The sequence below is a fragment of the Vanellus vanellus genome (genome assembly GCF_965231255.1).
Source record: "Vanellus vanellus genome assembly, chromosome: 20".
Lineage (NCBI taxonomy): Eukaryota > Metazoa > Chordata > Aves > Charadriiformes > Charadriidae > Vanellus > Vanellus vanellus.
This window is the reverse complement of record NC_138925.1, coordinates 1432973-1447183: the sequence shown is the minus strand read 5'-3', so window position 1 is coordinate 1447183 and position 14211 is coordinate 1432973.

The window sequence follows — 14211 nt, the reverse complement described above, 5'->3', positions numbered from 1 at the left end:
GGGGAGCAGGGCCCGATTACCGAGCAGGAGTGTGACGCCAGCGGAGAGCCGCGAGAACTGGCTGACCGGTGCTGAGTGTAAAGCCCCCCTTATGGAGCCCAGCGCTCTTGTTAAAACTTTAGGGCTCGACTTCTCGTCGGCCGCTGCAGGCGAGCGTGCAGCCTGCTCGCAGAAGAGGTGTGGAGGGGTGGATCAGCAGCTAGGTCCCGCCGCAGAGCACCTGGGATGGTGCCAGCCCCAGTGTCTGACCCTCCCCTGGGACAGCTTGGCAGAGGGAGACATAAATGGGTACCCCCATCCTGCGTGGCTACTGAACCGGGACCCCAAGTCTACCTTTGGTCCAGATGAACTTGGGAAACCATCAGTGAACCACAAAACTGATGCTTTCCTGAATCTATAGAGCACCTGAAACAGTTGCTCGAGAGATGTGAGTTGCTTCAGCGAGGACCCTCTGAGCCTGTGGGCCGGCAACTGGGCATTGTCCCAGAGCACCGTGGTTGCAGCCGGTGCTTCGCTGCAGGGAGCACGCTGCTCACGCAGACGTTGCAGCAGGATGCAGGTGGGCAGAGAGGCACAGCTAGTGGGTGCCTGGCTGTGAATTCACCCTGGCCACTGCTGTGCCCAGGAAGGTGCCAGGAACGGCATCTCTGAGCACTGGAAATCACCGAGAACAAAGAGACAGGGCGTTATTTTAATGCGACTTCTCCAAAACAAGCATCTTGTGCAGCTGCAGAGATGTCAAAGCTCTAGCAGAACTAATTAATGGGAAAAGTGCCTGGTGCGCAGGGACCAGGCACTGAAGATGCCGCACAAAACCTTCAAACCCAGTCCGAATGCAAAAGATGGTGACCTAAGGCTGAACTTCCTATCATGGAAACCTCCTTCACAAACCCTCAGCCCTTTTCACAGGCTACAGCCCCAAATCTGGGGCAGAGCCACCCTGCAGGTAGGCACAGTGTCCTTTTCAGGGATATTGGAGGCTCTTTCTAAGGTGAGGCTCCCTCTGTGCCATTGTAACCTGCCTTTACCATCAGTCAAGCCTATGGTGGCTTGTGGTTGCCCTCAAGGATGTATTCCTTGGTTGTGTATTTGCTGGCTGTGTTTGCTTGTTCAACTCCCAAACACCTGCTCTCCAAAGAAGTGGTTTTCCCCTCAGGATAATGCATGCAAATTCATATTTTAGGAGTAAAGAGAAGGCTGGTAATGCATCTGGGTACTGATAGGATGGCACGGGCCCACTGGAGTGATGTGGAGGAAGAAACCTGGGAAGCAGAAAGAGCTGTAACATGGCAAAGTGAAGACAGAGAATAAATCTGTAATGTGATCTGGCAACAGGATAAAAGGCAATGGTGTGGGCACGGATGCAGATGGAAAACTCACAGCCCCCTGCACTGAAAAACCTCAGGAGGGGCCCACCTGGTGGCTTCTGGGGACCACTGGAATGGAAGAACCGAGGGAGGACTCAGCCTGGAGAGGTAGGTGAAGGGCTAGCTGGAGACAACCTGCAAAGGGACTGAAACAGCCTTGGCTGCCATCCCGCCCTGCTCCGTTATCGCAGGAGCAGATGGTCTGAGAGCTGCTGTTCTGTTCCGTTCTCTTGTTCTGGTCCCCCCCCACGACGAGATGTTTGTGTTTGCATTTCAGTCCTTGTTTAGGCTGGGAGACTAGATGATGACAAGGGAAGGAAAACACTGACACTGCTGAGCAGAAGGGGATGAAATCTAAGGTACTTGTAAGGAACCGGACTTTTCCAGACTGCTTTATCTGAGATTTCTGTGAACTGCAGTGGCCTAATTAATATTTTGACTAAAGGGAGCCTTGAAGGACAGATTCTCCCTCCTTGTCATGGAGCTGTGAAGACACAACATGCAGCATCCCCTTAGTCCTCTTTAAATCCTTGAGTCAGCTCGACTCACGCAGGTGACCCCATTTCTACCTTCCCAACATTTCTAGGGGGAAAATTGAGCAAAACACTCTCTTCGTGAAATGCAAACTCCTGCCACTCTTTACCCCAGAATCAGAAAGAAGGAGGGGGAGGCAAAAGCCCGCAGCCCAAATCCCTTGCAAGTCCCCTACCTGGCCCACTTTTAATTAAATGTCACTAAATTATCCTCTGCATCAGCAACCTGGTGGCAGAGGCTGGTGCCGGCAGCAGCAGAGTGGAGATCCTCGGGCAGGGCTCAAGGGGAACATGGGCTGTTTGTAACGTAGACCTCACTTTAATTTCCTGAGCTTTCTGAATTCTTCTGCTGTTGGGTAATAAAGGCAAGGGGACAAAATAAAGGCGAAAGGATGGCACAGCCCACATGTGGTGGGGAGTCACAGACATCTCTCGGTCTGCCTGTGATCTCCTGAGTGGAGCTTTGAGATGCCTCTTGCGCTGCTGTCGGACCCCAGGTTTGCGCATCCGCTGGAAATGGCTGGAAAACGGACCAGCACCAGCACCCCCAAGGCAGGGGCAGATGGGTGGCTCGGTCTCATTTCTTGTCCTTGCCCCCTGGGGAGGAGGGGGCATCTGTACCACCCTGGGCAGGTCCAGCATGGCCACCATGGCCCCGACCACATGGTGTCCACCCCGGCCAACTGAGCCCCATGTCACTTTGAGCATGGAGCCTGCCATCCAGCTGGCTGCTTTGTCCTCCCTGTGCCCGTCCCTTCAGCTGCCCCCGGGCAGCTGCTTCCTCCCGGTGCTATTTGGGGTGTTGCCGTGGGAGGCTCAGCAGATTCCCCAGGGCTGTGGCTCTCCAGGAAGCCAGATACCAAATCCTCTCCCCTTCCCAGACCCTCCCAGAGCCAGAGCCTTGCCTCAGCATCTGTTTATAACTCCTGGAGCTGGCCAGGCTGTTTGGTTTGGGATAAAGCGCAGTCTGGCAGGGCTCCTCCCTGCCACCGCAGTGGCACGCGGCCGCCTTATCTCCCACCGCAGACCCTTTCCAAGAGCCCTGGGAGCTGGGCTGCCCTCACTGGCCCCAGAAGGCGTATGCCCAGGGATGGGTGTGGGAGGAAGACAGCAACACCAGTCGGGTTTAATCATCCAGGATGTGCCGAGGAGCTGGGTGGGACGGGCTGTGGTGGCAGGCGACGGCGCTGGAAGCGGGGAGATAGCCCGGCGCTGGATGCTCCGTGGGAACTCGTGCAGGGAGAGCTGGGGAGGAGAGCAGATGCTGGGCACGGTGGCTACAGGGAAGTCTGGGTATCAAATCCCAAGCAGAAGAAATCTCCTTTGCAACCATCTGAGTTTGGGGGGCAGCACCAAGTATGCACCTCAGCACTCCAAGAGGTGCTCAGGGGCTCCCAAACATTTTGGGGGTGACTGGTCAAGCAAGGCACTGTCCTGGCCACCCACTGGTGTGAGGACCTTGTGCTGGGGTGCTGGGGCCATGAGGGGAGCAGTTGCCATTGTTGGGGGGATGCACACGGGGACATGCGATGCTCTGCCCCTTCCCTTGTTCTGCCCCATGGAGAGCATGAAGAGCTCTTCCCTGCGTGAGCGCAGCACCATCAGGAGTGCTCCTCCACCAGGCCAGACCAGGCACCCTCAGGAGATGCTGAGGTCCAGGGCACAGTGTTGGCAGCACGGACATGGGCTTCCCTCGGCACAGGGGTTTGAACTTGACGCCCAGCCCCTGTTCTGCACAGTTGCCCTACAGCACCCTTTGCACAAGGCTGGAGCTGCTCTCCTCCTCTGGCAAAGCGTGAGGTGCTTTGCTGTGTGGGTGGGACGGGAGGATGGACAAACCACAGGGAGCTGGTGGGCACAGCTTTGCCCAGTGGCATCACTGACACAAATACCCTCCTCCGCTCCCCAAATGTGGCCTCAGCAAGAGGGTGGTAGCCTTACTGCCTGCACAGAGGATGCTATCGAAGCTGTGGAGCCCCGGGTGGCTCCAGCCTGTCCCTGCCACCCCCTCTGCGCTGGGTGGATGCACTCGCAGTCCTGCAGCACAGGGCACAGCCCCCGAGCGCAACCTCCCACAGGCAAGGGGCTATGAAATTCCCTCTTTTCCCAGGCTGGCAACGGGGTAGTGGCTGCCTCCTGCCGCACTATCAGCGCAGGGTGATAAAGGCAGCTTCCTGTCACTGGAGACACTTGCTTTCATCTCTCACATGAGTTTATGGACAATATTAGCATGAAACAGCTTTTAACCCTAGACTTTCTGCTGCAAAGCTCCAGCTCAGGCACTGAGAATCTGGGCACTGGGGTCAGGCACTGGGCCAATACCTGCGTGATTTAACGTGCTTATGGGGAAAGCAGAGCCCAAGGTCAGCCTGGACCTCCTGGAGGAGGGCGAGAATCAACCAGCATTCACTTGCTGGCAAGTCACAAAACCTGCCAACACCTTTGCTGACTCATCAAAATTGAAAAGTTTTTGAGGAGAGGGTTTGGTTTTCTGCCTTTCTGATGGGAAGCAGGCAGAGGGCCAAAGGAGACGTGCCTGAACCCTTCCAGCCGCCCACCTCACTGAGGGCTGCCTGCCAGGACCTCTGCCTGGCTCCATCACGGGGAACCTGGGGATTCCTAGGTCTGGGTCCAAAGCACGGTGAAACCAATATTGACACGTCCCAGTGCTCCGGGGAGGGCGTCTACTGCCTCTGCACAGCTCTCCTCGCTCCCACACAGCTGCTAGCCGTCAACTGGGATGGCTGCCATCAGGTAGAAGGTGAAGTGCCCATTTACCCGGAGCCGGACAATGTTCATGTAGTATTGCTGGGGTGGATTCAGCCCTGCTCCTGGTAGCTCTCCTCTACAAAGCCTTGCAGCCTGTCTTGCTCTTCAAAATCATGGCCTTACTTGATCAACGAGATCCTGTGCTTCCAAACAGACCCCAGATTACATCCTGGTGGAGTCCACTTCATGTTGGAAGCACTCTGGATAAGTACCTCTCATTAGATTATGTTTCTTTGCAAACCGGGTAGACTTTCTGATATAGCACATCTGAACCCTCTGCAAGCTCCTGGGGTGAGCCAATGGGCTTGTTTTGCAAACCCAAGATCTGACTTTGCTAAGACATGCAGAGGCTGGGGGCTCTGCTCGTTGGACACCGAGGTTCCTGCAAGACTTGGCTGAAGACATCCTTACAGGACCAACTAGGAGATGTTTGTCTTTCAAAATCTGTCACCATCCGCAATTCCCACCGGCTGAGTCGCTTACGCCTTATGTGCAATTTTTTCACTGTGTTTGCAGATTGAGGTCAAAACTTTTCTGTCCATGCGAAACACAGTACATAAGAGGCTGGTGACATGTCCTCTCTCACTCCACAGCTGCCTGTCAGCTGGAGAGAATGGTCGGGCTGTAAATCCCAACGCAAATTAGGGCAAGGGATGCTTGGACAGCCAAGGCCTGGAGGGAAGACCGAGGTATGGAAGGTGAAGAGGAGGTTTGCTGGGACTAGTCTCTGTGGCCCCAAAATCCTTGAGCTGAGCGTTATCAGTGTGAGACTGGATCTTGTTATGGAACAGGTCATACAGTCGAGGGACTGGAAAAAATGTGTTGACTGGGAAACTGGGCAGGAGGGTGAGAGGCAAAAAGCAACAGCACAAATCCCATCCTGGCAAGCTGGGCAGAGGGGAGAGCAACAGAGGCAAAGCCTTCCTCCAGACACCACAAAGAAGAGATTTTACAGCATCCCATACATGAAATCCCCTGCCAGGTCATGCTGTCCCCTACGTTTCATTCCCTTTTTCTTCTAGTTTTCCTCTTTCCTTCCACACTCTTCTTCTTCTTCCTCCAACATTGAAATATGGACGCAAAGAGACACAGCTGAAATACCATGGTCTTATTGCTTTGTAGGCATTGAGGAGCAAAGTGAGAGAGGACAAGAGTGGTGACCCTCCAGACTGCTCCTTCTCTGAAGCTTGGTGGCAAAAAAGGGGCAGAAAATGAAACAAACCCCAACGTATCAAGCGTTTTTTCCCCCCACAAAACAGTGCTTTTAAATCAGCCAGTCTGTTGAGGGGGTGTCCACAAGCAGCACCCTTGCTCTAGAGACCTTCTCCAACTGTTTGGTAACCATAGTCTACTGCCTCCGGTGGTGACTCATCTGCCCAAATGTAGATCTCTCCCATGGAGGTGTTTGTATTCATTCAGCTCCTTGCATGACAAGGTGTTGGTCTGGATGGCTTCCAGATGAGGCCATCCTTTACATGTCAAAAAATAGTCCTGTTGCTGAATAAACTTCAGCACAACCCCAGAGGAAGATTGCTGCCTACCTGCAAATAAAGACCATGATAACATGGCCCATGTTGAGGGCCCAGCATGAAGCTCTCTGCTTGTGCCAAGTTGGAGCAAAATGGTCAGACCAGAAAGTCCACAGCCAAACAAGCACAGAGACATGTCTGGCATAGGAGTTGATATGATGTTTGGAGAGGTCTGAGTGGGGCACAAGGTATTTCTGCAGGACAACTCTTTCATTCTTTCCCCTGCCAGGCCTTTCCCAAATCACAGCTCAATGGGAGGCTGGTAGGAAAAGTCTAGTTTGGTCTGGCAGAGAAACTGGAGCTCAGAGTATTGTGTTGGATGGGGAGAAAAAATTTAGATGCAAAAAATCCCTGATTCTCCAAGGACAAACTGCTTTGGTGTGAATGAAGCTGCATATGGCAGAAAAGTTGATGACAGCTACATGGAGTGACCACCTACACCAAAACCCAGGCTCTCTGCTGGGGCACCAGGATCAGACCATCTTCTCCAAGCAGCCCAAGTGGTGGGAAAATGGATCAGGGCCTTGCACACCTGGGAAGGTCTCCAGTTGTGTCAAGCAGGTCATGCCAAACAGGCTGGGAGCAAGGTGCTGTGGGGCCAGCAAGCAGGAGCATCAGCTTTGGAGTGGGCAAAAGAGGCCAGCTCCTCATGGGGAAGGAGGTCTGAGTTCATATTGGGCAGTTGGGAAGAAGACGGGATCACAGCGCTGCAGGAAGACCAAGGAGCTCAGGGCAACCTGTTAGTGGAGAGAAGAAGAGAGAAACTCCTGAACCATCATGAGTAACTGAAGCCATGTCCTCAGCCACCTGCAGCCCTGGCAAGAAGACAGGAGAGATGGGCACCTGGAGATGAAGAACCAGTTGTGAAGTTGAACAGCTTCATCCTCAGTCTCTCAGCTGACTGTAGGGACAGGGTCCAGGTTCACCGAGCACGGGTGCTGGGACATTGAACCATGACAATACCAAGCAGCTATTGCACTGCTTCTGGCCAACAAATTAAGGCACCTTCTGCCTCTGGCCATGAGATGGTTAATGGTGGGCTGTGCTATGCAGCAGTTCTGCTGGAGCAGGACGTGGGAAGCACCTCAGGGCTACCATGAAATGCTCACAGGGCTTTTTCGCAGAGCTCACGTACGAAAGGTCAGTGCTCCATTTTGGGCCTTGACCAAGAGGTTCAGATGACACTCAAATGCTCTTTCTCCTACATGTCTGCCCAGGCATGAATCAAGTGGCAAAAGGTGAAAGAGGGGTTGGAGAAATAAGCCTGATGGGAGTCTGGGAGTGTTATTTTAACAGCTCCAGAAAGCATGGAATCAGCAGACCTTTGCAGTGATGGGACCGTATGCTGACCAGACCTCTCCTATCAAGCCAGGCCTTCTCCAAGTCTTCTAACTCCAGCACAAGTTATTTTTAGGACAGAAATTGGAAGAGGTTGAGAAAGAAAATGCAGAACATCAAGTTAAAGAAAGATAAGAACCAAAAAAGAACATCTGTAGATGCATCTCTCCTTGCCCTCTCTGTCATTCCTTTAGTACTTAGTGACTTTGTGGTGATCCCTCTCTGTGTCCCAAAGAAGTCTTGCTCTGTTCTCACCTCTGAGTCCAGGCTGTCAGTCTGCTCCCTGCTTTTCTTAGCATTTTCACATCCTCTGCTAGGCAATAGTCTCCTTTCTTGGAAAAATTATGGTCCCAGTCATGTCTTTCTTCACCCTTCAACTCTGTCTCATTCCCTTAAGCTCAGTGTCCCGTGTCCTCCCACGGGAAGACCAGTCTCTCCTCCCTTAAAGCAGATTATCTGCTCTTGTCTTTCCCTTTTTTAAAGAACATGAGGGCAAAAGGCACAACAGATCACAGATGGACAATGACGAATATGCTCCAGGTGCCCTGGAGATGACTGAGGTTGGGACAGGAGAAGGGAGCCTTCAAGACCCACTGCCTTTGAGGTGAGCACAGTGATCAAAAGAGATCTAAGTGCAGTGGGACAAGCTGTCACCACCAGCCAGAGTGGATGCCACAGCCTGGAGCTACCACTTCCAGGGCCCCTAGCAGGCTAGGAGGAGATGGGAGTCTCTTGAATATGGATGGGCATCCCCCAGCTGGTGATACGAAGCTTGCAGATACCCGAGAGGTACGGGACCCTTCAGGGAGCAGGAAGGTGACACCAGCAGCTCTGTGAGGTTGTATGGGGTGCTGTAGGGCAATGGAGGGGATCTCTGCCCATGAAGCTGCCCCAACCAGGTGTAGGGCACAGGACAAACCTCTGAGTACCTTCAGTATGGAGTGCACTGTGTAGATGTCCAAGGGGCTGGCTGGAGAAGATAGCCCCGATCGCCATGACTCTCTTTTCTTTCTTGGCTTTCTGCATCCCCAACCTCCAGCACTTGCACATCGGGGCATTAATTCAAACACAAACATTTCTGCCTTCCCCAGCTTTCTGCACCCTGTTCAGCACCTTCCACCACTCCTCCACCATGTGTTCGTGCATCAGCTTTCACCCCATTTCTCACCACTGAGCTGAAGGGGATCTGGACACCAAGCCCTGCTAGGGGCTTTATGAACTTCCTACTTCATAAACCTCTCTGACTCATTCTGTTCCCGCCCGACATGTCCAGAGCGTCACCTTATTTCAAAGCTGTGGTGGGAGCCCCCATCCATGGGCAGGGGTCCTGCTCCTCACCAGCAGATGCACACCACTGCTGCTCCTGTTTATTTTAGGGAGGGGGGGACTTTTTCTAATTTTCACTATTTATTTTGAAACCGCTCACGGCTGTTCCTGTATTTGAAACATTTGCAGTCCTGTGCTTAAAATACCTGCAGGGACTCTCAGGAGCTGCCAGCACGGCGCAGAAGAGACTCAGGCTCACAAGCCTCTAACTCACCGTGGGACTATTCGTCCTTTCGAGCTCAGAGCTGGAATGCTTCAAGGTGTTTAGGCAAGGCCAAGGCCAGGGCATGGGAACGCAGGTCTTTACCAGGCTTTGCCCATAATTGCCTCCACGCCTTCACTCCCCTGTCCCTCGCAAAGCAGAGAGGAGGGAGCTGTGCAGACGGCCAAGGAGAAAGGTGAAGGGGAGGAACTGAGTTCCAGCCCTGGGAAAAGCAGGACACAGGGTAGAGGGCTTTGCAAACACTTGGCGTGTGATAAGATGCGGCACTGATGCACAAAAGCAGTCCCTGCTTATCCTCACGAGCAAAACCCAGCAGAGAAGAGCTGGAAGAGGGGCTGAGACAGCTTGGGGAAGGACCAGGCACCCGCTCGGCTGAGATGCTGAGCACCGTCCGGTGGCATTCTGCTCTCCGGAGCTGCTGCCTCCCCAAGCTGAGGTCATTAAAGATGTCAAAGAGCTGTTTTTAACAGGAGGGGGTGTTTGGCCCCACGCCTGGCTCTGCTCCAAAGGGAATAAAATCACATGGCCTGTGCCATGTGCAGCTGCAGTGCCCAGCACCCGGGGCTGCAGGTCTGACATTGCTGGTGGAGGTGTTTCAGAGGCCCAGGGCAGCCCCTGAATTTCAGCATCCCCTGGGGTCCCCACAGGCCCAGGGTGATGCTGCAAGGTGGAAGGTGGCTGGAGACTGCTCAGGTTTGGAGCCTCTTTGGCTGCATCTTGGAGGGCCTGGGACCTGGCAGGGGTGTGATGGGCAGCACCCAAATGCAGCTGAGGGACCCTGGGGAGGCTGGGGGACATGGGGTTGGTGCTGGGTGGCCACTGGAGAAGGCAGGTGGGAGATGGTGGGAAGCAGAGCAGAAGGCAGGCAGGAGCAGATGCCATGGGGAGAAGGGTAATTCCTCCTGCCCTGGAGATCACCGTGGGAGGACATCAGGGTGCCAGCAGTGATCCTTGGTAGCCAAAGCCACCGGAGTTTTGCTGGTGGCGCTGTGGGGTGGAGGCCTAGCCATGCTGGCAGCTTTACCTGATGGACTCGGGTGGTGGGCACCAGCCCTGGATGGGGAGACAGAAACCAGCTGGGGTGGGTAAGAGGGCTTGCAGAGGAAAAGGAGAGGGGGACCTGGCAGAACGTGGCATGGGCACTGCTGAGGCACCCCAGACTGCTTCTTGCAGGGGTGGCTGGCATGGGGAGGGGAGAGGGCTCAGTGGAGGGGACAGGGACAGGCCAGCGGTGGGGGGGGCCACCCCGCACCTGCAATAACAAGCTCCGGGCGCACAGCCTGACAGCGGGACGGGGGCCGAGCTGGAGTTACAGCCCCCAGGGGAGACCCTGGTGGCTTGGTGCCCGGGAAACACCTCCGAGCCAGCCCCCCCTCCACCAAGGAGCCAGGCGTGCAGGGGCTCCACCAGACCCTGGTTGGGAGCTTCGCCCTCCTGCTCCAGCTGCCCCCATACACCCACAGTGCCAAACAGCCCCTGGGACCCCCTCTCCTGCCCCATGCGGGGGGCACCTGCTCCCCAAAACCTTCTTCTTACCCCCCTGCGCTTAAGTACCCTATGGCTGCCTTGACCCCAGACACCCTTGTGATACAAAGGGATGTATCCCCCCCCAAATCACTCCATCACATGTAATGTCATCTGCCCGCAGTTTTTCCATGCCTATCCCAAACCTTTCCCTGCTAGCCCACCCCAGCATGAGTTTTTTACCCCTCCAGCCTCTTTGCAGGACTTAAGCCCTCCTGCCGACCTCCCCACCCCAAGTCCCGATGCTGTTTGCTCCTACTGCAACTCAGCAGACCATTGCTCCCATCGCGTCCCTTTCAAAACCACCTTGTGACCTGCCTTTCTCCCAACACCTCCGTCTCCTCTGTGCTCCCGGTCAGTCTTCCCCACAGCTGGCACTGCTGGGGTAGCCAGGGAAGAGACCCAGCCATGCCCTTCACTCCTTTCCCATTCTCACGGGTATGCCTACAACCATGGAGGATGTTGATAAAACATCTCAGGCACTTGTTCCACTTGCCCTGGGCATGTTCCCAGTAGGGTCCAGAGCTGGTCCTCAACACGAGGGTACGGTAGTTACACCTATCCTGCAGCCAGGACTCCCTCTTCTGCATCTGCCTCCTACTGCTGGGTCTTCCCCAAGGGGTGGAGGGGGATGCACACCACCCCAAACCTTCCCAACATCAGGGAAGGTCCTGGACTCTCCCAAGCAAAGGGGTTCATGCAGTCCCTTTGTTCACGCCTTTAGCCTTTGCACCTGCTGTGACCTTCCCCAAGCCGAGTTTATGTGGGTGCCTGTTGCCAGCATCAATCCAGCATCAGTGTTACCTAGCCGCTGCGTGTGGGGCCCTATCCATGCCTACCGCATTCCCAAGGAACTGTCTGTAATGGTGGAGGTGCCCTTTGGTGTCTCCTGGCTCTTCCCGTGCAATGCAGCTTTGGTTGTTTCCAGCAAACTTTATGGATTCTCTGTTTTGCAAAGGACAGGACAGGCAGCAGAGCTCCAACTCCTTCCTCATAGCTGAAGGCTGTAACCACAAGGCTCTCACGTTTTTCCACCAGATGATGTGGACTATTCCTGGTGGTGTCACAGTCCAGGTTCAGCAGGATGAGGGGACTCCTTCTTCTTCCCAATCCGCACCTCAAATGTCCTCAGAGCTGGGGCACTACAAGGAGATGGACCGGGAGAGGATGGTGGAAGCTGGGTCTGAATTTCCCATTCCCACCTCTTGGCCACGTTGGGTTTGGAGACCCCATCATGCAACCCTGCTACCATGCTGAGCTGGAGGCTGAGTGTTTCAGGCTGGACCTGCAGATGGTAAATCAGAGGCATCCCCTTTCTGGGTCGCTGTCAGCCTTTGAGAAGACGGAGGTGCTCAGAGAGCTTCACAGATTGAGGGACACCAAGCAGGTGTTAAGGACTGGAAGAAAGACTTTCCAGAAATCTTAAGTCAATGTCTTGGGGGATACTATGCAGGTTGGATAGTGTTGTCTGGAAAGCTGCCCTAGATGTAAGCTCCTTGCTTGCCATTTAGTCAATCCACTGCCTGTTTGGAGTTTTGCCTGAACTTTCCCCTGGTCACTCAGTCCTTGGGAAGGGCACCGGTAGATGTGTGGAGCTTGGGTGTTCCTGGACGCTGGGTCTCATTGTGGTTGGTGCTGCTCTCACTGGTCTCTAATCCACCTCTCCATGGGGGCGGATCTTGGAGCACTGCTGGAGGATTGCTGCAGTCATGGTGTGGGGTTGTGTAAAGGAAGAAACAGCAATCCTTCCCACTCACCAGGACCCTGTGCAGAGACATGGACAGCCCCATATGACTCACTGGGACAGCTGCACATTTAGCAGAAGGACCTGGCTTGCTCCAAAACTCCTCTAAGCACATATTGAAAAGCATTTATTTTATGAATGCAGACCCCAGCACCAGAAGGGGAACCCTCAAATGCACAATGCAGCCTGCTGGGACCATGGGGGTTCATGTTGCTTCACAAAGCCCCCCCACGAGCGTGTGCCCCAGGCCAGCTCCAGGGACTGTTTGTTTGGTATCATCTGCAGCTATTCCCTCAAAAAGTTTTCCGCTCACACACCCCAACAGTCTGGCTATTGCTTCTCTTGCAATTAACTGCAGGTGATCAAAGAAGGAGGGAGTTAATAGGACTCAAGGGATAGATCTCACCAGTAGGACCTGGCAGCCTGGTCCAGCCTAGTTAAGTAAGGATGGTCATAAAGTCCAGATCCTGCCCAAGCAGGTGGCTGAGCCTCTCCGAGTCATAAAGCCAAGAAGGTCTAAGTCAAGAGGTGTCTGTGCTGCCCGGAAGTGGGGAAATGAAGCATGGTAAAGCTTCTGCTTTGCTGTGGATGAAGACAAGCGAGGAGGAGAGGCTGGCGAATGCGAGACCTGATGCACGCAGACTGCAAATGCTGAAAATGAGATGCGTCCCTTCCTCGTGGTAGCTTGTCTTTGCTGGATAGATGATGAAGCTGGGGAGGGTCAGTCTGCTCAGGTCAGGGCTACCCCAGACGTGGTACTAACAGGGGATGTCGCTCAGTGTTCCCCCCAGGTATCCCTTCTTTCATTTTCTTCCTCTTTTTGCCTTTGGGCTCCTGCTCCTGTCTTGAGGACGTACTAAAGCCCTTTGAATCTTGTCACACAGACTGGGGCTGCCGGCACCTCTGCTCCTGACCCACAGCCCCGTGGACATGAGATCTCACCCAGAAAGGCCGAACATAGTTTGTCTGCCCAGTAACCTGGCAACTGCACTAATGCATGCGTGCTCATAAAACATCCCCCTGAACTGGAGCCAGCACCCACTGAGGACCGTATCCCCTTACACTGGAGACATGCTGCGCTCCCTGCATTGCTGCTTCACCGTGGGCCTTTTTGAAGGGCAAATCCTGCCCCACGCTTCTGTTTTATTCCTGACATGCCTTCTCCTCACTCATCTCCATACCACACCCCACGTTGCAGTGGGATGTTCAGAGGTGGAGGAGCCTCTGGGTATGGAGGGGAAGGAGCTCAGCTTGGCATCAGCACCACCGAGAGGCACATCTACCATTGGGAATTCCTACCCCAAATCCACCCACCTGAGAAATGCATCTCAGTGTTAAAACCCAGGGCTGGCTCACCCCTGCCTGCCTGGCCATCAGGAGGAGAGGTGGCTGCCCCATGCTAGAGAGCAGCTCTTGATGTGCTATGGGGTAAATGCCCCTGCAAGACATGTGCCTAGTGCTCAGGTCCAGCGCCTGCTCAGTGGGTGTGCAGGACTGAGCTCTGCTGGTGTCGAAGCCTCCTAGCCAGATTTATAGAAAAACACCATTCCAGTGGCAGAGAATGAGTCTGAGGATTTTGAGGCTGATATGACTTTTCTGGAAGAGACTAAATCCGGCACATGAGATAAAAATTGCAGCCCTGGGGAGAATGGCTTGCACTCCCTACCCAGCATCTCCATGAGTTGGGCGGCATTTGGAGGAAGGCTTGGGGGCTGTGCTGGGGCAAGTCCCTCCAGGAGGATACAGGAGGAGTCATCTGGCTGTTTGAATTTGTGTCTTGCTGTTCCAGGGGTTTCCTGAGCCTGGAGGGCAGAGGGAGGGAGGTGAAAAGAGAGAGGTGGTTGATTTATAGCTTACC